The sequence below is a fragment of the Vicugna pacos genome, chromosome 22 (assembly GCF_048564905.1).
Source record: "Vicugna pacos chromosome 22, VicPac4, whole genome shotgun sequence".
NCBI lineage: Eukaryota > Metazoa > Chordata > Mammalia > Artiodactyla > Camelidae > Vicugna > Vicugna pacos.
In genome coordinates, this window is record NC_133008.1 from 4,099,468 (window position 1) to 4,123,217 (window position 23,750).

Consider the following 23,750-nt stretch of genomic DNA (forward strand, 5'->3'; position numbering starts at 1 on the left):
TCAATAGATCTGGTTTAACACTGCCTTTAAAACATATCCAGAACCCAGCCACTTCTCACCATGGCTCCTGCCTCCACTGCTGCTTCCCTGCCCTGAGCCACTGTCCTCTCCTCCTGCACAGCCCTTCTCAGAGGCTTCCCACCTTTCATCTCTGACCCGTTTCGACTATTCTCACCCGGCAGTCAAGTGAGCCTCGAAAACCTAAGTTAGATTGTGTCGTCCTTCTGCAGTGCCTCCCCATTTCACTCTGGGTAAAAGCCACAGTCCTTACAACGTCCTCCAAGGCCATACAGGACCTGCACTGACCCTTCTCCGCAGCTCCAGCCGTGCCCCCATTCTGGAACATGCGAGGTGCACGCTGCCCTTGGTGATGGTTATTCCGTCCACCTGGGACTTCTCACCTCCTAGTCTTAGTTCTAACCTCAGTCCTCAGTGTGGCCTGCTCTGGTATTTAATACAACATCACCCTCATCCCATACCCTCAACTCTCTTTACCTTGCCCTTGTTTCATTTTTCCATGGTTCCTCTTTCCTAACATGCCACCTCCTCTGCTGCTCTTTTGTGTGAATTGTCATCTCCACACCCATCCCAGCTAGACTCCAACCAAGCTCCGTGAGGACAGGAGTTTTGTTTTGTTTATTGATCTATTCCAAGTTCCTAGACTACTCCTGGGTACATAGTAGGCAGTCAAAAATTATTTGCTGAATAAATTAAAAGACTATTTTAAAAATGAATCATCCTTTCAGGAACGGGAGAGGATAGGAAGCTGCATGAAGGAAAATGGTGCAGTAAATAATGATATTTGCCTGTTGTTCTTTGTGTGATATATGTATGTGTTTTAGTCTTAATTTGGTATCCCAGTTTCTTAATTTAATAGCTGTATTAAGGTGTAATTTACAGGCCATAAAATTCACACATTATAATTGTACAAGTCAGCCATTTTAGCTATTTCTAGATTTGTGCAACTTTGTCCTCATAAAGTCCCCTTGTGTCCGTTCATATGCAGTTTGCCCTCCCCTCAGTGGCACCCTGATTTTCTTTTTTTTTTTTTTTTGGCAATCACATCTCAAACGGATAATTTACACAGCAGTACTAATATAGCTTTGCACTTTTAGAAATGACACACTTAAATATGAAATTAGCGGTCATTGCTGAATGTAGGTAACAGTATCAGACATTGGTGAGAAGAATGGACTTGAGTGTCAGACTGGCTGCAGTCTTACCCAGCTCCACCATTTACCAAGTTACCCAAATTATTTTCTGCCTCAAGCTCTTTATCTGTTATATGGGGGTAATAATAGCAGCTTACAGAGTTGTTGTGAGGATTAAGCAAACAGGGAAACAAAATTTAGTATAGTGGCCTGCTTATGTTATTACCTAAGAAATAGCCTTGCAGGTAGAGAGCAAAATTCAAATCAGTTTCTAAAGTATATGTAAAATATAATCCAGTTCCTGCCTGGTTTGTAAACACTTATGCCTACTGAAGAATGTAAAAGCAGGCTAATTTCCAACAGAAAAGATCATTTCTCAGCATTTCTTTCAAAGATAGCTGCAAAATCACTTTTACTAACTAAATGTTCCATGCCCAACTCTGACAGAAATTTGACACCAGGGACGTAGTTATCTACATTTTTGTTAAAATGATGCTGACCATCAGGAAGTGTTCTCAATTATATTTTAGCCTTTATGTTGAGAAATACTGTGAGACTTCTTCTAAATTAATGGGTGGGGGCATTCATTGTAGCTCTTGCAGCCTGATAAGCCTGCACTAAATTATCTTTTTTCAACTTTTAATTAAAGTAATAAATTAATTTTTTGCTGGGGGTGGTAATTAGGTTTTTATTTATTTATTTTATTTTTAGAAGAAGTACTGGGGATTGAACCCAGGCCCTTGTGCATGCTAAGAACATGATCGTTCACTTCAGCTATACCCTCCCCCCTAAATTATTTTAATAAGGTCTTTTTCTCTGTTTTGTTACTTTATGTACAGATGCACAAAGCAGGGTCATCAGAAGCCTCTCAATCACAAAGATGATAATAGTGAAAACACTGTGCAGTGACAGTGAATCCTTGGCATATGAAGAAAGATTGTAAAGTCCTGAATGAATTAAGAAGGTATTGTTACATTAACATACATGTAAGCATGGCTCTCTTACCGTTATTTTTCACTTTATAATGAAGATAATCCCCACCCGTCAAGGTTGCTTTGTTTGATAGAGGGAATATCTAAACCCTTTTCTGCAAGTTTTTTAAATAAGTAAGAGCAGTTAATTTATCAGAAGTCTGAATGGTGTAATCTGGTCTGTCTAGTATGGTAGCCACCAGCCACATGTGGCTATTGTGAATTGAGATGTTCTATAAGTGGAAAATACATAATAGATTTTCAAGACTTCATACAACAAAAATGATGTAAAATATTATTAATAAGCTTTAAAATTGTCAATCACACTTTTGAAATGATAGTGTATTGGATATTTTGGTATAAATGTAATTATTACTAGAATTAATTTCACTTGTTCCTTTTTATTTTCTAAATGGGATTACTGGAAAATTGTGACTTGCACTATGTTTCTATTGACAGTGCTGGCTTCTAACTTATTGCAAATAATATGAAAAGAAAACTTTGATTAAACATTTTGTAATTGAGTAGTTGATTTACATCATATTAGTTTCAGGTGTACAAAATAGAGGCTCAACATTTTTATAGATTATATTCCATTTAATGTCACCATAAAATAATGGCTATATTTCCCTGTGCTGTATGATACAGCCCTGTAACCTATCCATTTTATATGTAGTACTTTTTACCTCAATCCCCTAACCCCTTCCTGCCTCCCCTCTTCTCCTTCTCCCCATTGGTAACCACCAGTCTGTTCTGTGTACCTGTGAGTCTATTTCTGTTTTATTATAGTCATTAATTTGTTTTATTTTTAGATATACATATAAGTTAATACATAGAATATTTGTTTATCTTTCTCCAACTTATTTCACTTAGCATAAAACCCTGTAGGTCCATCCATGTTATTGCAAATGGCATTATTTTATTTTTTAATGGATGAACAGTATTTCATTTCTGTGTGTGTTCATGTGTATCTATGCGTGTGTATATATATGTATACATGTATATATATATATATATATATATATATATATATATATATATATATATATATATATATAAAATATACCACAACTTCTTTATCCAGTCATCTGTCAGTGAACATTTGGGTTGTTTCAGTGTCTTGGCTATTTTAAATAGTGCTGTTGTGAACATTGGGGTGCATGTGTCTTTTTGAATTAAATTTTTCTCCAAACATATACCCATGAATGGGATTGCTGGATCACACGGAAGTCTATTTACATTTTTTTATGGAACCTCTTTTCTGTCCTCCATAGAGGCTGCACCAATTTACATTCCCACCAACCGAGTAGGAGGGTTCCTTTTTCTTTTAAAAGGTAAAAAATTCTCTACATTTACATACTTTCCTTTCAGTTTAGGACACAGTTTGGCAAAAGCCAGATAGAATTTAATAGGAGTAAATACAGTATTTATTTTGAATGTCCATGCATTATGGATAGATATGTTATTGATGAGTTGGTTCCCTAATTTTGTAGGTGCAGATGTTTTTATAGCTTCACAGACATTTCAGTCTTGCAGAGAGGAAAATTTCTTTGTATTTTGCTGAACTTGTCCGGGTGTCTTTATCGGATTTGGCCCAGGCCTGCAGAGGTGAATACACATCCAAACCTGAACCATTTGAATGTCTGCAAGATTTTAAGAGTCTAGAATATCAGATCTGGACTGTAACTCTGGTAAATGACATCAGTGACTGGACTCAAGAAAACTCCATTTGAGGGCAAAACCTTTCATAAGCCAAAAAGGCTTTGAAATTGTGGCAAAGGCAGAGACTTTTGTGCACCACTTATGGCCACAAACCCATGAGGACAACCACAGGCCTTCTGGACTGCCAAGGGAATTCCATGTGAGGAGTCTAGCACTCACAGGAATCCAACAAGTCCCTGTCTGCCAGAGCACCTTCATTGCTACTGTGCTGTTTTGAGTAAATGTCTTTTCATCAGGTTCAAATTGGTTTGTTGTTATTTTTTTGCATTAAAAAACAACTTCTTGTTCCCTGGTGAAAGTAAAACCTAACATTTTCTGATTTCTTTTGACAGAGAAAACATGAGCCTGTGGATCTAACCTCATCTGTGATGGTCTGCAGCTGGGAGCAACCAGTCAGTGTCAGTCCCCTTGCAGCCACTGGCTGGGAGACTGCATGTTCCTTGTAATGGTATTTGAAACATGTCACACTAGCGGTGCCTTCGCTGTGGACTGGGAGGTGAGTCAGTCAGAATCTGCATTATGGAATGTATGTTTCAGATTCACAGTTAGGAGATCTTTTTTAATAGCCAGAGAATATAGTCATAAATATATCTATTAATATATTTATGCAAGAACCTTTTAAAAGACATTTTTATTATTAAAAGTTACCCTCCAAAATTGAAAATGAAAGAACAGTGGAATTAAAAATCATCTGTACCTTAATTATACATGAAGAATCATAAAATCCTTTTAAACTTGTTTTTGTTCAAATGAAGATATTTTTCCCTTCCAAAAAGGAAAATTATTGTTTCACATTTTTTTGCTTTCTCCTTCTATTATATATTCCATATCAATAAATATAAATCTTTTAAATCCCTTTTAATGGCTGTTTAACAATATATTGAACAGATAGGTAAATAGTCCTAGGTTTCACAAATTTAAAAAATTGTCATTACAATACCACTGCAAAGAATATTTTGGTGTTTCTATTTTTAGTTACTAATTTGGACTAAAAATTAACAAGTTTGCTTTTCTTCATCTAAAACATTGGTTATTTTATGAAGGAAATGTAAGGATTTTAAATAACTTTTCAGTAATTTCAACAAAGAAATTATCTTTAAGGCAAAAATGTATGATGGTTTGCAAATCTATTTTTATTATATCTTCACTTTTACCAGTGCCATATGTGTGTGTGTTTACACAAGTGCTTTAACTACCAGCAACGTAAGAAAAATCTGTGTACTAAAAATGTGAAAATAGTTTCCTGGTTTGTGTTTTCTTTCTCCCAATATAGGTTTTCGATGACAAGCTTGTATTTGCAAAAGTACACACCCTGTGGGAGGTGCTGTGTACATACGCTGAGATACTGCACATAATATTGCCTCTGAAGCTCAATGATCTGAAAACCCGGTCCTCAGCCTTTGGTAACTTCAGCTGTTTTATGAAAGTCCTCCAAGTGGATCAAAGTATCATCAAGCCGAAGCAAGAGTTTTTCATTGCCCTATTTGAGAAGAGCTCCGTGAATGACTTTTATATTCAGGATAGAGATACATTCTTCAATCCAACCACCAGAAACTGCATTGTAAGTCTAAACCGAGTTTAGCTGCTGTCTTGGGGGTGATTTAGAACCTGCTGTTGAATTATCAGTGACTTGGTTTGGTTGGTTTGATTTGGTTTTTAAAAGCTGCCCATAAAAAGGAAAAAAAGAGAAAGAAAAGAAATATGCCTACAGACTCCTGTTAGGATAGTAAACAGTGGCTGGTTAGTTACCTTGTATAAACCACAAGCTCTCTAAGAACATTTTTAGGTTTACTTCATCCTTTCCCAGATCAAGTATCAAGTAAGGGACAGTGTTAAAAAAAATTCAGGATTAACAGGTTTGTGAGTTCCAGGATTTGCAAGGCAGATTTCCCTCCCAATGGTGTAAGTCAAATGGCAGAATTGAATTAAAGCACCTCATGTATCCTCCGGTGTTAACAGGAAAAGGCTAATCTTCTTGACCTTGTTTCTTCCTGGGTAAAACGAAGATAATATATCAGGAGGCGACAAGCTCATTTAAGGCAGGAAGCATGTTGTCTTGTTCACTGCTGAATCCCAGGCATCGGGAAGGCTGAGTTTAACGAGTGAATGAATGAACTGTAGTTCCCCCAGAGTAACCATGTGGGACAGTGAAGATTAGCAGCTAAGAGCATAGACTCTAGAGGGGAGGGTACAGCTCAAGTGATGGGGCGCATGCTTAGCAAGTATACGGTCCTGGGTTCAGCCCCCATCACATCCTCTAAAATAGACCTATAATCCTAATTACCTCCCCACCCCCCACCAGAATTACCTTATTAACTCCCCACCACCAAAAAAAAAAAAAAAAGAGAAGTGGCCAAGAGCATAGACTCAAGCTGGAACACCTGTGTTGGTTTCTCGCTGTCGACCTGGTAAATGTCATTTACCCTCTGTGTCTATCAAGTTCTTCACCAATAAAATGGGGATAATTGTAGTACCCACTTCGTAGAGATGCTATGGGGATTAATGAATCTGTGTCAGTGATACAACAGTCCTGGCTTATATTAAGTACTATGCATCTGTCAGCTCTTTTCATAATTACTGACAGATGTTATTATCGACAAAAGACGTATTAGTTCTTTGAAAGGGAAATGCATGTTAGACGATTTCATTTATCACTTTCTGTAATTCAGGCTTTTCCCTCTGAAACACCATTTTATGTCTGTGTACTAGAAAGCCACAGGGCTTTCCAAATTTCATCTGTCTGGGTTCTTGTCATGGTGGCAATACTGCAGAGTGCTGACATTTTTTAGGGACTCCGTCTGAGATGACAGCAACCCCTCAAATTCAGGAGCGCTTCTCTAACTGATAACATCTCGCTAGAAATGAAGTTTTTATAATGTAACAGCTTCAGACGCTTAATGATGCCATAAATGCAAGGATGTTATATCTAAGCTCTTTAAATAAATCCTGTCATTGAAATAAAGGAAATACTATATTATAGCGCTCTATGACTTTGTTATCTTTGTTATCCATTTATCTGACTCTCTAAGACCAAAGAAAGCAAATAATAAGATTGATCATTACTACTGTGTGGTACACGTATTTGTGGATGAAGACAATATTGAAATGCACTGTTTAAGATATTAAAATGGACACTAAACAGCTTCTTGATGCACATGCATGAACAGAAAAGGGAGCTGGGTGCAGGGAGCAGACACTGAGCTTCCTGGATTAGAGACCCAGCTTAGCAGTCCAGCCCAGTAGTCCACAAGTTTCATATTTATGTCCCAGCAACATTATCAGTGAGAGTCTTAAATGAACTTTGGGGACACTTGCAAACAGCTGTCATGATTACTAATGTGGGACACCAGGATTCTACAGTGTTTAGTTGGCATCTGTGCATAACCAGTTCTTTTCCACTAAAGCTTCTTGTAATTGCTGGTCCCACATCCAGGCTGAGGAATCATCTCATGTGGTGTTTGGGAGGGAGGTAAGTGGAGTCAGGACCCATGTTAAGGCTGGGTGGGTAATAATCTGGTTCTAGTATAGGAGAAAGGAAAGTAGGTCAGGTGGGAAGGAGAATGACTGGATTTAAATTTTGTTTCTTGAGTAAGCTAAATATATAACATCATGTCAAGTTACTTTGTTGTTTATATTCCATGTGCTGTCACCGAATAACTACTGAATTGTGGGGACAAAAAGGCCTGGGTTGTAGAATTGACCCTGCCCCTAACCTGCCAGAATCCAGGTTCCTCTGGGTGTCCAAAAAGGGGGCTGGACCGTCAGGTGTCCCTCCACTGCAGCAGTTTGGGCACTTGGGTGGCCTAGATTTTTGCTGTGGAAGACTGGCCCGGTTGTAGGACATTAAGCAACTGCAAGACTCTCACCAGGTACCCACGGTGGTCCCAGGACTGTAACATCCAAGCGTTCCTTTCCACCCACGTTTGCAAATGACCCTCAAGGGGTTAATATTAATCCTGGGTGAGAATTATGAAAAATTATATGGTACCTCCATCCCTCCTGGCAAGTGAGGGCCCCATATTTACAAATGAACACGAAGTGTTAGCACCAAATTTTATCAACAGAACATGTGAACACGTTGTGACGGTGACGCTCACCTGTTTGCTTCTGATTCCCAGTGCCACTTCAGCCTCTGTCAGAGGACCTCAGCTGCCCCAGAGATCAGGGCCTTCTGTACAGGGAATGGGATCCTCCTCGAAGCACAGACAAGCAGCAGCCCTTAGATCTCATCAGGTGAGCTGTTGTGGAGAGCACTCCAGTGGGAAGGGCTCAGGGTTGTCCTCATGGCATCTGAAAGTGACAGTCCTCCAAGAGTGTTACCAACCAGGAAGCTCACAGGAGCTCTGAGCTTCATTGTCCCAAGTTTTTACTGCAGGCTTTATTACAAAGCCATGATTTATTGGGTCACTACTGACATGGTTAACCCAAACCCTAACTGTAAGTCAAACCTTTCCTTAGCCCTAAACTTTGAGCCCCTTCCTCTCCTGGTGGCTACTCACTTGTCACAAAGCTCAAAGCCCCACTCCTCTAATCACATGGTTGGTGTCTCTGGCTGGCCAGTCCCCATCCTGAGTCATCTCATGAACACAAGCCATCCAAGTTTCCACCATGAATAGCAAAGACAATCCTATCTCGGGAAATTTCGAGGCTTTAGTGGTTGCTGTCTAGGAACTGGGAACAAAGACCTACCAAATTCTTTATTAAACAGTAGTAAATGTTATATTTCATTTAAATTATAAAATAAGAGAGAAATTCTCACTGCTTTGCTATATCTGCTGTTCGACACCGTTTCACTACACCACATGATTGTAATGTCGCTCTCAGCATGTGTCTTCTCAGAGCACCAGTGCTGGCTGCTCCCCGGGAGTTTATGCTGTTTGGGCAAGGCTGCTGGGGGGATGTAGGACAAGGACAACCGAGAAAAAAAAATAATCGGGCGAGTAAGGAAACAATGTCAGATTGAAATGAAGAAATAACACAGTGTTGAGATGGGAGACTTGGGGGAAGTGAGTCAAGAAAGCTATATTTGAGTAGGTTACATGTGAGCTGAGATGGCGATAAGGAGGCTGGACTTTGAGGATCTGGGAAAAGTCACCCATGGAATAGAGGCAGCTTGTCCATTGACCCCGAGGCACAAATGTGCTCAGCAGGTTTGAGGAGATACTGGAGCCAGCGCTGGTGAGAGTGCTGAGATGCGCAGTTTAGAAGGGCATCAGGAGCACGGAAAGGAGTGTAGACTCTAAGCGCAGTGAGAAGCAGTCATGATAGTTTAAGCACCAAAGTAATTTTCTCTCACTCACATTTTGCAAAGATAATGTGGAGAATGAATGGCAGGGACCCAGGAAGCAGAGAGGCCGGGTAGGAGGCTCTTGGATTGGGCCAGATGAGAGATGGTGGGAGCCAATGAGGAATGCGTTTGGGGAGTGGGGCTAACAGGATGTAGTTATGGGCTGGCTGTGGATGGTTAGGAGAAGAGGAGGGTCAAGGTAGCCCCAGGTCGGTCTGGAGCCAGGTGTCTGTTCTTTCTTATCTCAGTGCCCCGTGCAGGTGCCCACCTACTTGGGCAAACCTCTTAACCTTCAAAGTGAGGGTTTTAAAACACTTAAGTCTATTTGTTGTTTCATATGTTATGGAAAGATTCAAACATGTACAGAAATACAGAGAACAGTACAGCCAGCCTGCCTGTATCAGTCACCCAGCTCCAGAATTATAAACTCAGAGTCACTGTTGTTGCATCTTTCATCTCCATCTCCTCCCTTCCCCCACTACAGGGTCATTCTGAAGACAATCCTACATAGCTTAACCTTTCATTAGTGAAATGACAAGGTCTCTTTCAAATAAAATTGGAATAGTCCTTTTTTTTAGGGTTACAAAATAATTCCCTGCTTGTCACAAAAATACACTTTAAAGTAGTTTCGGGGTTGAAATCAAGATCCAGACAAGATTCAGACATTGCAGCTAGCATATGTCTCAAGTGCGTTCTAATCTATAATTTTCCTGTTTCTCATTTTCCTTGAAATTGCTGAGGGGTTTCTCTATTTCCTGTTTGGCTGATTTCATTCTCCCCTATGGTGTTAGACTTGTTTCTCCATCCTATGTATTGGCTTTAGCTAAGTGATTTGATCCTCCCCTAAAAGCTTGATCTGATTGAGGTTCAACTTTGTGCAAAAATAATTGTTATGTGAAGTTTTGTACTCCTGTCATAAGGTACATAATTTCCATTTGACTCTCTTTTTTGTGATGACAGCAGCCAATAATGATTGTAACCCGTGATCATTATTTCATAAGGAATTTTATTTCATGTGGTCATACTCTAATTTCCTCCCTCAATTATCAGCAGGATCACAGTCATGAAGAGGCACTTTCTCCTTAACCCGGGTTATCCTTTAGAACACAGTTTTAAAGGAGGATATTTGTTAATATGCAAATATTTAAAATTGATAAATTTTTTTCTTTTTAATTTTTTTTTCTAATGGAGGTACTGAAGATTGAATCTAGGACCTTATGCATGCTGAGCACACACTCTGCCACTGAATGTACCCCATCCCCCTTGAGATTCATATTTATATGATATTTTCCTTCTGTTATTTTTGTTTTATGTTATACAGAATTTGAAGGCAGGGCAATGGGTTTGACCGCTCTTTAATCACTCTTTATGGGCTTTTGGGGTTTGTGTGTGTGTTTGTGTTTGTAAGGAAAACAATTTTCCCACTATTTTAAGTATGTATTGCTAAGGCAATTATGTTGATCTTTTCCCTGCTCCTGGTCCATGTATTCCCTTGTTACTTCCCACTAGTGGCCCCTTGAGCTCTGTGACAAGACTAGCATGTCGTTAATCCATGTGGAAGGAGATCTGAAGAGATTTATTCAAGGAGATGAAATTTGTAGACAATGTATTGGAAAGTATTGTGAAAGTTGTTCGTTAAGGGAAGGTCTGAGGTTGAATTGTTAAGTGCACAGAAATCTAAGCTATGAACCACCAAGACAATTATTAACTCCAGGAAAACGAAGTAGGGAAGAAAAGGTAAGACTAGCAAAAATTGTTACAGCTTTGAATAGTCTGTACAGAGTAATAATAATGTAAAGCAAGGATACTGAGCTGATCAAAATTATAATGTAATTGTATCAAAAGTTTGGAAGAATGAAGGTTTGGGTGTGTAGATGAGATGGGGTTTGAAAGAGAGCTTAATCCTCATTTTCCAAAATAGAATGTTAAATAGGTGATACATAAAGCTGAAAAAGTCAGTAGGCTGTGTTACAAGGATATTAGTCAGAGAAAGGAAGTAAGTATTCCAAGAGTCAGCAGTAGGAGCTGAACGTGGTTGTTTCTGGCCAGGAAATGGGGCGGTTGTTGGGAACTGCTCCTTTTTACAATCGGTGTTCGAGAACTGTTTGACTCTTTATTGAATGTATGGCATTACTTTGATAAAAAGAAATCAAAGCTGAATTTTGAAAAATTTATGTTAAGAATTGGGGTGCTTTTGACAGAGAGAGATAACAATCAGACAAAACTACATTTGAAGGGATCCTCATTATTCCTTGCCTTTCAGCAAGGACTAGGAGGCTGACATCTGTTTAAGGTTCAAAAATTCTGTCTGACCTTCTTTCCGACATGTAACCTTTGGAAGTAATGAACTCCCCGTCATTGTAAATATCCAGGCAGAGGCTGCCTGACCAGCTCTCTAACTGTAGCAGGGTGTGCTTATCATTGGCCAGTTGGAGCAGGCAACTTCTAACATTCTTTCAGTTTTGAATTTGGCATTTTCAGGATGGATAGTTGATAAGAATGTATTACAAAAAGCTTAACAAGAAAGAGTCCAAGACATCTCAAACCCATTGCCAGGGTTTTCTCTGCCAGACACCATCCTGAGCCTGCCACCCGTGAGCCAGGCCACAAAGCCCAGTCACATGAGAATGAACACATTTTGTCGCTCCTATCTGATTTGGCATCGGGCTCAGCCCTTTTCCCCATGGAATGGTCCACGCCCAGGTCTCTGACGATGGAGCTGGTCTCACAGCAGCCCTGTGAGCGCTGGTCCAGCCCAAGGGGTTCCTGCGTGAAGTTTTCCAGGATTCCAGGCTATTCTCAGATCTGAGTCCCCCCTAGGCTAAGCCCACGGAACTCATCTCAGCTCCAGACTGAGCCGGAAGCCTCAGAGAGAACTCAGAGCTGAGGAAATCCACAGGTTTTACCCAGCACTGCCGAGTCAGCAGTGAGCCAGTTGAGGGAATTATCAGCAACAGCAAGACACACCTGAGCCGCCGTCTCATTGTTCCGCCTCATCCCTAAACTCTCTGTGTCTGCCTGTCTGTGTCTGCTCCCTTTTAGGATCAGCCTGGCACCGCTTCATGCCCTGCCTCCTTTCTTCTAATCTTGCCTCCCTGGCCTGTTCCATCTACTCCAGATTAACTGAGAAACACTGAGGAGATTCTAAAACCTAAGAACAACAGACGTGCTAGATACAAAGAATACAGGGCAGTGCCTTCCTCAGTCACATCCCTCCTGCCCTCTCCCAGTCCCACAATGAGTTTTATAAATATTTTGTCAGACAGACATTGCACTCCCAGTTTTTATCATTATCAGCCATTTCCTTATTATCTGCGGTTTACGATGCATTTGCTCCAGGGAAGTTCCCGAGATAAGGCAGCAGCAGATGACTGAGCCACTTGTTGATGTCCACTTGTGTCAAGCCTGTTAAGAATGATTTTTGGGGGGATTTGTTGAATGTGCCAGACTGTCCAGTGAGTGGTGATTATCCCCTGCATCTGCTCTGGAGTCGGCCTCGTCCCCTCCTTTGCTCTGTTCTCATTTATCTCTCTTCAGCAGGTGAGCCAGCGATCTGTACTTCTATGATATGTAAAATACTTCTAATTTCACAGTAGAATTTGGGGGCTGCTATGAAAACGCATATGTTTTAAGAGTGAATTGAGTCAGAGGTTTAAACATAAAGCCCCCTTGATTTAGAATCAGAAATTAATATGATGGAGGGAGGGTATAGCTCAGTGGTAGAGTGCATGTCTAGCATGCATGATGTCCTGGGTACAATCCCCATTGCCTCCATTTAAAAACAAATAAATAAACCTAATTATGCCCCCCAAAAAGAAAAAATAAATTAACATGAGGATGAAGCTACAGAGTGATTATGCGTGTCTTCTGAAACTTCCTTCTGTCTTTCTGCAGGAAATTCTACGGAGAGAAGTTCGGAATCTACTTTGCTTGGCTGGGCTGTTACACTCAGATGCTCCTCCTGGCAGCAGTCGTGGGGGTGACTTGCTTTCTGTGTGGATATTTTAATCAAAATAACTGTACCTGTGGGTAACTTGTCTTTATTCGTTGTTACCGTGCTTACTTAACTTAGAATGACATTCTCCAGGAGCATCAATTTTGCTGCAAATGGCCCTATATTGTCAGGTTTATGGCTGAGTAGTATTCCATTGTATAAATATACCACTTCTTTAGCCAGTCATCCGCTGATGGACATTTAGGCTGTAACCATGTCTTAGCTACTGTAAATAGTGCTGCTATGAACATTGGGATGCAGGTGTCATCCTGAAGTAGGGTTCCTTCAGGATACATGCCCAGGAGCAGGATTCCTGGGTCATATGGCAAGTCTTTTCCTAGACATTTGAGGGAACTCAATACTGTTTTCCACAGTGGCTGCACCAAACTGCATTCCACCCAGAAGTGTAGGAAGTACCCCTTTCTCCACAGCCTCTCTAGCATTTGTCATTTGTGGATTTTTGAATGATGGCCATTATGACTGGTTTGAGATGATACCTCATTGTAGTTTTGATTTGCATTTCTCTGATAATTAGTGATATTGAGCATTTTTTCATGTGCCCATTGATCATTTGTATGTCTTCCTTGGAGAATTACTTGTTTAGGTCTTCTGCCCATTTTTGGTTTAGGTTATTTGGTTGTTTCTTATTAAGTCATTTGAGCTGCTTATATATTCTGGAGATCAAGCCTTTGTCAGTTTCATTTGCAAAAATATTCTCCCATTCTGTAGGTTGTCTTTTTTTTTACTTATGGTATCCTTTGCTGTGCAGAATCTTGTAAGTTTCTTTAGGTCCCATATGTTTATTCTTGCTTTTATTTCTATTGCTTGGGTAGACTGCCCTAAGGGAACATTTCTGAGATGTATGTCAGATATTTTGCCTGTATTTTCTTCTAGGAGGTTTATTGTATCTTGTCTTATGTTTATCTTGCTGAAGAGACTGTCTTTATTCCATTGTATATTCTTGCCTCCTTTGTCGAAGATTAGTTGACCAAAAGTTTGTGGGTTCATTTCTGGGATCTCTATTCTGTTCCATTGGTCTATATGTATGTTTTTGTACCAATAACATGCTGTCTTGATGACTGTAACTCTATAGTATTGTCTGAAGTCTGGGAGAGTTATTCCTCCAGGCTCTTTCTTTTTTTTCTTCAGTAATACCCTGGAATTTCTATGTCTTTGATGGTTCCATATAAATTTTATTGTGATTTGTTCTAGTTCTATGAAATATGTCTGGGGTAATTTTACAGGGATTGCATTAAATCTGTAGATTGCCTTGGGCAGTGTGACAATTTTAACAATATTGATTCTTGCAATCCAAGAGCATGGGATACCTTTCCATTTTTTAAAGTCTTCTTCAATTACCTTCACCAATGGTTTATAGTTTTCTGTGTATAATTCTCTCACCTCTGTGGTTAGATTTATTCCTAGAAATTTTATTACTTTGGGTGCTATTTTAAAGTGTTTTATTTCTTTACTTCCTTTTTCTGTTGATTCATCATTAGTGTAAAGAAATGCAACTGATTTTTGAACATTAATCTTGTAACCTGCTACCTTGCTAAATTCTTCAATCAGCTCTAGTAGTTTTGGTGTGGACCTTTTAGGGTTTCCTATATATAGTGTCGTGTCATCTGCATGTAGTGACACTTTTACCTCTTCTTTTCCAATTTAGACCCCTTTTACTTCTCTTACTTGCCTGATTGCTATGGTCAGGACTTCCAAGACTATGTTGAATAGGAGTAGTGATAGTGGCATCCTTGTCTTGTCCCAGAATTTAGTGAGAAGCTTTTGAGGTTTTCACCATTTAGTGCTATGCTGGCTGTAGGTTTGTCTTATATAGCTTTCATGATGTTGAGTTATGTTCCCTCAATACCCACTTTGGTGAGAATTTTTATCATAAATGGGTGTTGAATTTTATCAAAAGCTTTTATGCATCTATTGAAATGATCATGTGGTTTTAATCCTTTCTCTTGTTGATATGAAGTATTACATTGATTGATTTGCATATGTTGAACCACCTTTGTGTCCCTGAGATGAACCCCATTTGAGCATGTTGTATAATCTTTTTTATGTGCTGTAGGATTCTATTTGCTAGTATTTTGGAAAGGATTTTTTTGCATCTGTGTTCATCAGTGATATTGGTCTGTAATTCTCTTTTTTGGTGGTGTCTTTGCCTGGTTTTGGTGTCAGGGTGATGGTGGCTTCATAGAATGAGTTTGGGAATATTCCTTCTTTTCAATCTTCTGGAAGAGTTTGAGAAGGACTGGTATGAGTACTTTTTGTATGTGTGGTAGAATTCCCTGGTGAAGCTGTCCAGTTCTGGACTTTTATTTGTAGGGATTTTTTTTTTATTGTTAATTCGATTTCATTCCTAGTGATCGGTTTGTTCAAGTGGTCAGTTTCTTCTTGATTCAGTCTTAGTGGACTATATGTTTCCAGAAACTTGTCCATCTCCTCTAGGTTATCCCTTTTTTTATGTTGTTTTTCATGATATCCTCATATGATATTCTATATTTCTATGTTATTTGTTGTAATTTCTCCATTTTCCTTTCTTATTTTGCAAATTTGTGCTCTCACTTTTTTCTTCTTTGTGAGTTTGGCCAGAGGTTCTCGATTTTATTTACTCTTTCAAAAAATTGCTTTTGGTTTGATTGATTATTTTCTCTATTTCTTTGAATCTATTTTATTTATTTCCTCCCAGATCTTAATTATTTCCTTCCTTCTGCTGACTTTTGGGTGTTTTTGCTCTTCTGTTTCTAGTTCCTATAACTGGTGGGTTAGATTGTTTATTTGATATTGTTCTTCTTTTTTGAGGAAGGCCTGTATCGCCCTAAACTTTCCTCTTAGCACTGCTTTTGCTTTGTCCCATGAGTTTTTTGTGGTTGTTTTCATTTTCATATGTCTCAAGGTATTCCTTAATTTCAACTTTGATTTCATCATTGACCCATTTTTTTTAATAACATGTTGTTTAATCTCTATGCTTTCCTTTTTTTTATGCTTTGTTTCTCTGAAGTTGATTTCTAGTTTCAATGGCATTGTGGTCAGTAAGGATGCTTGAGATAATTTCTGCCTTCTTAAAATTGTTGAGGCTTCTTTTGTGACCAAGTACATGATGAATCCTAGAAAATGTTCCACGCACACTTGAAAAGAATGTATATCCTATTTTGGGTGGTTGTAATGCTCTGAAAATATCCACTAAATCTAATTTTTCTATTGTATCATTTAATTTCTCTGTTGCCTTATTTATTTTTTGTGTGGAAGATCTGTCTAGTGATGTTAATGTGGTGTTAAAACTTCTGACAATGATTGTATTCCCATCAATTTCCCCGTTTATCTCTGTTAGTAGTTGTTTTATGTACTTAGGTGTTCATGTTGGATGCATATATATTAATGATTGTAATATCCTCATCTTGTATTGCTCCTTTAATCATTATAAAATGCCTTTATTTATCTTTCTTTATGGCCCTTCTTTTAAAGTCTATTTTGTCTGAAATCAGAACCGCTACACCTGCTTTTTTGGAGTTTCCATTTGCATGGAATATCTTTTTCCGTCCATTCACTCTCAATCTATATGTGTCCTTCTCCCTAAAGTATGTCTCTTTGTATGCAGTTTATTGAAGTTTCTTGCTTTATTATCCAGTCTGCCACTCTGTCTTTTCACTGGAGCATTTAGTTCATTATCATTAAGAGTAATTAATGATAAATGAGTGTTTATTACTATTTTGAACTTATATTTGCAGTTGATTTCGTATTTCTTCTTTGTTCCTTTCTTCTTCCTTTTGTGGTTTGGTAATTTTCCTTTGTGTTATCTTGGATTCTATTTAGTTTTTGTGACTCACTTGTAAGTTTTGGCTTGTGGTTACACTTTTTTGTAAGTCTGTTAACCAATTACTGTAACTGTGTGTACTAAACATATAGTAATGTAATCTCAAACCCATCCTACTGAGAATAAAAAATTTAAGAAAAAAGAAGAAAGAAAAAATACTCTATATTTTCTTGCTTCCCTCTCCCACTCAATGATTTAGATGTCTTCTTTTACAATTTCATGTTTATTCTATTTGTAATTCATGGTAGTTATCACTTTTCCAGTTATGAGCTCTCATTTCTGTATCATCCTGCTTCTTTTTTATTTAGAGTATACCTTACAATATTTCTTTTAGCATGGGTTTAGTGTTGCTAAAGTCTTTTAGCTTTTCTTCTCTGTGAAATTCATTACCTCTCCTTCTATTCTAAAGGATAGCCTTGCTGCAGAAAGTATCCTAGGCTGCATCTGTTTTTTCATTCAGGACTTTGAATATATCTTTCCACTCCCTTCTGGCCTGTAGTGTTTCTGTAGAGAAATCAGCTGAGAGACTTATCTTGTAACTCACTCTTTGTTTTTCTCTTGCTGCCTTTAGGATCATTTCTTTATCCTTCAGTCTGGCCATCTTGATTTTGATATGTCTTGGTGTGAGTCTCTTTAGGCTCTTCCTGTTTGGGAACCTCTGGGCCTCCTGTACTTGGGTGTCTGATTCTTTTTTTATGTTTGGGAATTTTTCATTCATGATTTATTTAAATACCTTTTCCATCCCCTTTGTTCTTTCTTCCCCTTCTGGAACTCTTATGATGCATAGATTGGCATGCTTTATATTATCTCATAGGTTCCTTATATTGTTTTCATTGTTTTTTATTTTTTTCTCTCAACTGTTCTGATTGTGTGCTTTCTGTTGTCCTGTCTTCTAGGTCACTTATTCGTTCCTCTGCATTATCTAGCCTGCTTTGTACAGCCTTTAGGTCAGATCTCATTTCAGCCAATGAATTTACCAATTCTACTTGGCTCTTCTTTATAGCTACTATTTTGTTTTTGACATATTTTATGTCTCTAAACACTATCTCTTTTAGTTCCTTCAGTAATTCGATCACTTCTTTTTAGAAATCTTGATCTAGTAGGCCATCAATGTCTATTTCATTGATCGTACTTTCAGGGGATTTCTCTTGCTCTTTTAATTGGGAATACTTCCTCTGCTTCTTCAACTGCTCATATCTCTCTGGCACTGTGGCTTAAGGAGTATCACTTATCTTTTGTGGCCCTTAAAGGGGTTTATTTCTTTATCTATCTAAGGCCTATGCTGGAATAAAACTTAAAAACGAGAGAGAGAAAGAGAATTTTAAAAGAATGGAGGAAAAGAAGGTTTGAAAACATTGTATAATCAATAATAGAAGAGCAAGTTGAAGAAGAATAGGAATCGAGTTGAGATGTCTTTAAAACCTTAATAAAAAGAAGAAAAAAATCAATACACAATATTTAAAACCTGTGAATAATCAATAACAGATCAAATCCAAGAGAATTAAAAATGAAATGAGAATTGTAAACGTATAGAACTGTTTAAAAAGTAAAGATTAAAAAGCTAATAGAAAATAAAACAGGTATAAAAAGATTTAAAAAACAAAGATGTGTTCTCCTAGAGACTGAATGCTCTTAATGGTTTTATTGAGAGGTCTTTGTGTCTTCACCCTGTTTCATGAACTCAGCTTGCTCTCTTGGTCCCCTTGTCTGTGCTGCTCACAGTGTCCATTGGCAAGAAGATTGTGCCCCTCCAACACTGGGTCAGGTGCTGCTCTCCTTTGCGGTGGGCGGGTGGGTCACTCCCCATCTGGATGCCACAGTCAGTGCTGTGTCAATTGCTCCATAGGTGGGCTCAGCTTCAAGAATAACAGGTTTATGGAGATATAATTCACATACCATAAAATGCAGCCTTTGAAAGTGTGCATTAGGGTTTTATGTACATTTCAGGTTTGTGTAGCCATCACCCCCAAAAGGAACCTGTACCCTTTAGTAAGTCAGTCCCTAACCTTCCTTTCCCTTAGCCCTCAGCAGCCACCACTCTACTTTCTGCCTCTATGGGTTTGCCTGTTCTAGGCATTTCATATAAGTAGAACCAAACAGTATGCTGCCTTTTTTGATTATCGTTTTTCATTTAGTGTGACGTTGTCAAGGCTCATCCATCGTGTAGCATATATCAATACCCAAATTCCTTTTTGTATTCAAATAATATGCCATAGTTATAAATACACCACATTGCTTATCCATCCATCAGTTGATGATGAATAATTCTGCTGTAAATGCTCATGGACAAGTTTTTGTGTGAACACATATTTCCACTTCTCTTCAGGATATATCAAAAAATGGAATTGCTGGGATGTATTCTACTTTTAACATTTTGAGGAATTGCTAATATAGCTTTTAAAGTGACTGAAGCATTGTATATGTCCAGAAGTAATGTATGAGGAGTCCAGTTTCTCCACATCCTCATCTACACTTTTTATTAATGGGTTTATAGATTCATATTTATATATCATATATCATGTATATTTGTCATCCTAGTTGGTATGAAGTGGTATGTCATTGTGATTTTGATTTCTGTTTCCCTAATGCCTACTGATGTTGAACATCTTTTTATGTGCTTAGTTCCCATTCGTATGTCTTCTTTGGAGAAACATCTACTCAAATTCTTTGCCCATTTTAATTATATTTGTCTTTTTATTGTCATGTTTTAAGCCTTCTTTATCTATTCTGGATAAAAGTCCCTTATCAGGGAAAATTTTGGAAATATTTTCATCCATCCTGTGGATTGTCTTCTTACTTTCTTGATGAAGACCTTTGAAGCACAGAAGTTTTTAATTTTACTGAATTCCAGTTTACTTAATTTTTTTTCTTTTGTTGTTTGTGCTTTTGGTGTCATATATTACAAGTATTTGTAATCCAAAATCCTGAAGATTTTCTCATTGTTCATTTTCTAAATGTTTTATACTTTCAAGTCTGTGATTTATTTTGAGTTAATTTTCATAAATGGTGTTAAGATAAAAGTTCAGTTTTCTTTCTTTCCAGGTGTAAGTACAGGTGTCCCAGCATCATTTTTGTAAAGATTATTTTTTCCCCCTTTGGATTGTCATGGCACCTTTGTCAAAAATTAAATGGCTGCATGTAAGACTTTGTTTATGGTCTCTTAGTTCTTTTCTCTCAATCTATTTTTCTGTCCTTTCAGCAAGTACCACACTGTATGGATCACAGTTTTGTTAGTGAGTTTTGAATTTGGAAACTTCAAAACTTTGTTCTTTTTCAAGATTGTTTTGACTATTTTGGGTATCTTGCATTTCCATATTAGTTTTAGGATCAGCTTGTTCATTTCTGCCAAAAAGCCAGAGCATCATTGAATATATAGGTCATTTTGAGGACAATGGCCATCCTAACAATAATAAGGCTTCTGATCTATGAACACAGAAGAGCTTTCCATTTATTTTAGGTCATTTTTAACTTCTATCAGTAGTATTTTAGTTTTCAATATACAAGTTTCAGATATTTTTCTCAGTATTTCACATATTTTTCTTAATATTACTAATTATTTTATTCATTTTGATGCTATTGTAAATGAAAAGGTTTCCTTCATTTTATTTTTAGATTATTCACTGCTGTTGGATAGAAATATAATTACTTTTTATATATTGATTTGTGTCTTACAAATTTGGTCAGACTGGGTTATTAATTCTAAGAGGATTTTTTCTATTCTCTCTATTTTTCCTTTGTGGATTCCTTGTGATCTCAATATATAATATCATGTCATCTGGAATTGAAACAGTTTTATTTCTTTCTTTCTAATCTAGAGACTTTATTTTCTTTGTCTGATTGCTTTGACTAGAACCTCTAGTACAATGTTGATTTTGGGAGGGAATAATTCAGTGCTTCTGCATTATGTATGATCTTTGCTTCAGGTTTTTCATAGATGTTCTTTGTCAAGTTGAGGAAGTTCTCTTCTATTCCTAGTTTATATCCATTATTCTATTAATATGGTGTATTACATGAATTGACTTTTGTATTTTGTACTGCCTTTGCATACCTGGATACATCCCACTTAATGGTGGTCTATTTTATATGTTACTGTTTTGGATTTGCTTGTATTCTGTTGAGGATTTTTGCATTTATATTCATAAGAGATAGTCTTTAGTTTTCTTGTGATGCCTTTGTCTGGTTTTTGTATCAGTGTGATACTAGTCTCATTGAATGAATTGGGAAGTGTGCCCACCTCTTTATTTTCAGACGAATTTGTGAAGCATTTTTTGTTTGTTTTTGTTTTTTCTTTAAGTAGTTGATGGAATTCACCAGCAAAGCCATACGGGCCTAGCATTTCTTTCTGTGAATGTTTTGGATTGTTATTTCAGTCACTACTTACTGTAGGCTTATTTGAGTTTTCTACTTCTCCTTGAATTAACTTCAGTCATTTATGTACTTCTAGGAATTTATCCATTTCATCTAGGTTATCTCATTTATTGGCTATATAATTATTCATGGTATTCCCTTATATTCCTTGTTATTTTTGTAAGGGCAGTAGTGACATCCTTCCTTTCATTTCTCATTTTAGTAATTTGAATCTTCTCTCTTTTATTTTTTCAGTACTAGATAAAATTTGTCAATTTTATTAATCTTTTCAAAGAACCAACTATTCCTTTTGTTGATTATTCTCTGTTGTTTATCTATTGTCTATTCCATTTATTTCTGCCTTTAGTATTTTGATTAGAATGTTTAATTCATTTACATTAATGTAATTTCTTATCAGGTTGAAGTTATATCTGCTGTCTACTTTCTATATGTCTTTTTTTCCCATTCCTCTATTACCTACACATTTTTGTACAAAGTAAGCATTTTGAAGTGTGTCATTTTAATTTGTTTATTTTATCTTTTTCTTCTCCTCCTCCTCCTCTTCCTCCTCCTCCTTCTCTTCCATTGCCCTGGAGATTATAATTAACATCTTGTTTTAAAGCAATCTAGTTCACATGAATACCAACTTAATTTCAACAGTACACAAAAACTTTGCTTTGGTAACAGTCTTTTCCCTCCCCCTCCTCATGCTGTGACTGTCATACAAATTGCACCTTTATGCATTTATAAGCGCATCTACACAGTTTCATAAGTATTGTTTTATGCAATTGTCTTTTACATCAAATAGAACAAAACATTTACATGTAATACTTGATTTATACTGTTTTATTTTTTTACTCATGTAGTAGTGCTCTTTATTTTTCAGGTGAGTGTCCCTTCATTTACACCTGCTGGACTTTCCTTAGTATTTCTTGTAGGGCAGTCCTGCTAGAAATGGATTCTTTCAGATTTTGTTTTTGTCTTAATTTCTCCTTTAATTTTTTTAAAGAATCATTTTGCTGGCTATAAAATACTTGGTGACAGTCTTTTCCTTTTATCTCTTTGATGATACCATCCACTGTCTTCTGGTCTCCATAGTTTTCGATGAGAAATCAACTGTCTTACTGAGGAGCCTTTCTATATGTTGAGCCACTTTTCTCTTTTGGCTGTCAAGATACTTTATTCTTGTGTTTTGACACACTGAATCTGATGTGCCTATTTTAGATGTCTCTACGTTTATACCACGTGGAGTTTGTTGAGCTGCTGGGATGTACAAATTAATGTTTTCATCAAATTTGGGACGTTTTCAGCCATTATTTCTTTATATATTCTTTCTCCCCCTTTTTTTCTCTCCCTACTTTTGGCGCTCCCATTATGTGTGTATTGGTATTGTTGATGGTGTCCCACCTATCTCTGACACAGTGTTCATTTTTTTTTATTCCTTTTTCTTTCTGTTCCACAGACTGGATAATCTCAGTAGTTTTAATTTAACTGACTTTTTCTTCAACAAGTTCATATCTACAGAGAAACCTCTTATTGAAGTTTTTATTTTAGTCATTATATTTGTATCTCTTGAATTTCTAGTTGGTTTTTATTATAAATTTTATTTATTGATATTCTCTGTACAATGAGATGTGCACATAATTTAATCCTTTAGGCATGGTTTCTATTAGTATTTTGAACATATGTGTAATTGCTTATTTATGTCTTTGTCTAGTAAGTCCAGTGTCTGGGCTTCCTCAGGGAGTTTCTATTGACTACTTTTTCCCCTTCTGTTATGGGCAAACTTTTCTGTTTCTTTGTACATCTTCTAATTTTCTGTTGAAAACTGGACATTTAAAATATTACAATGTGGCAGATCTGAAAGCCTGATTTTCCTCATCTCCAGGGTTTATCGTTGCTTTCATTGTCATTGCTGCTGCTGCTATTTATTTAGTTACTTTCCTGAACAAATTCTGTAAAGTCTGTATTCTTTATCATGCATGACCATGAGATCAGTGTGTGTGTGCAGAAAGCCTAGTTGCCATCACTGTAATAATGATTGGACAGTGATTTCTTTCAATGCCTGGAGCCAATCGTTTGAGCTGTTGCCAGGTGGCTGTGTGTCTGCGTGCTGAGGGATGCCCTCAGCACCGGCAGGCAGTCTGCAGCTCTTCCGTAGCCTTTAGTTCTTGCTTATGCAGAACCTCAAGTTCAGTCAAAGTTGAAGGCTTAGGATTTTCTCAGATCTTTCCTTACCATGTGCCACACATGTATATTGCCTTCTACAATTCTCAGAATTTTTTTGGACATTTTTAACCCTACCTCCACCCCCAGAACGTCTCATTACTCAATTTTGCCTTCTTAGTTTCCTAGTCAGCACCTAGGTAGCCTCTGCTGGTACCACTGCCTCAGGCGGTTGTAATGTTAGATACTCACTGCTGATTGTTTCCCACACACACCCTGGGGACGGGCTGTT

General features: G+C 37.5%; 1 long non-coding RNA gene across 1 annotated transcript in view; it reads left to right on the forward strand.

Moving 5' to 3' along the window:
• Nucleotides 1-2,056: 2,056 nt before the first annotated feature.
• Nucleotides 2,057-23,750, forward strand: part of LOC140688388 (uncharacterized) — a 30,579-nt gene continuing 8,885 nt past the window's right edge. The window contains exons 1-5 of the long non-coding RNA XR_012063032.1: nucleotides 2,057-2,115; nucleotides 4,177-4,340; nucleotides 5,118-5,405; nucleotides 7,963-8,077; nucleotides 13,026-13,110. This is a non-coding gene — a long non-coding RNA (uncharacterized lncRNA). The remainder of the gene's footprint in view (nucleotides 2,116-4,176; nucleotides 4,341-5,117; nucleotides 5,406-7,962; nucleotides 8,078-13,025; nucleotides 13,111-23,750) is intronic.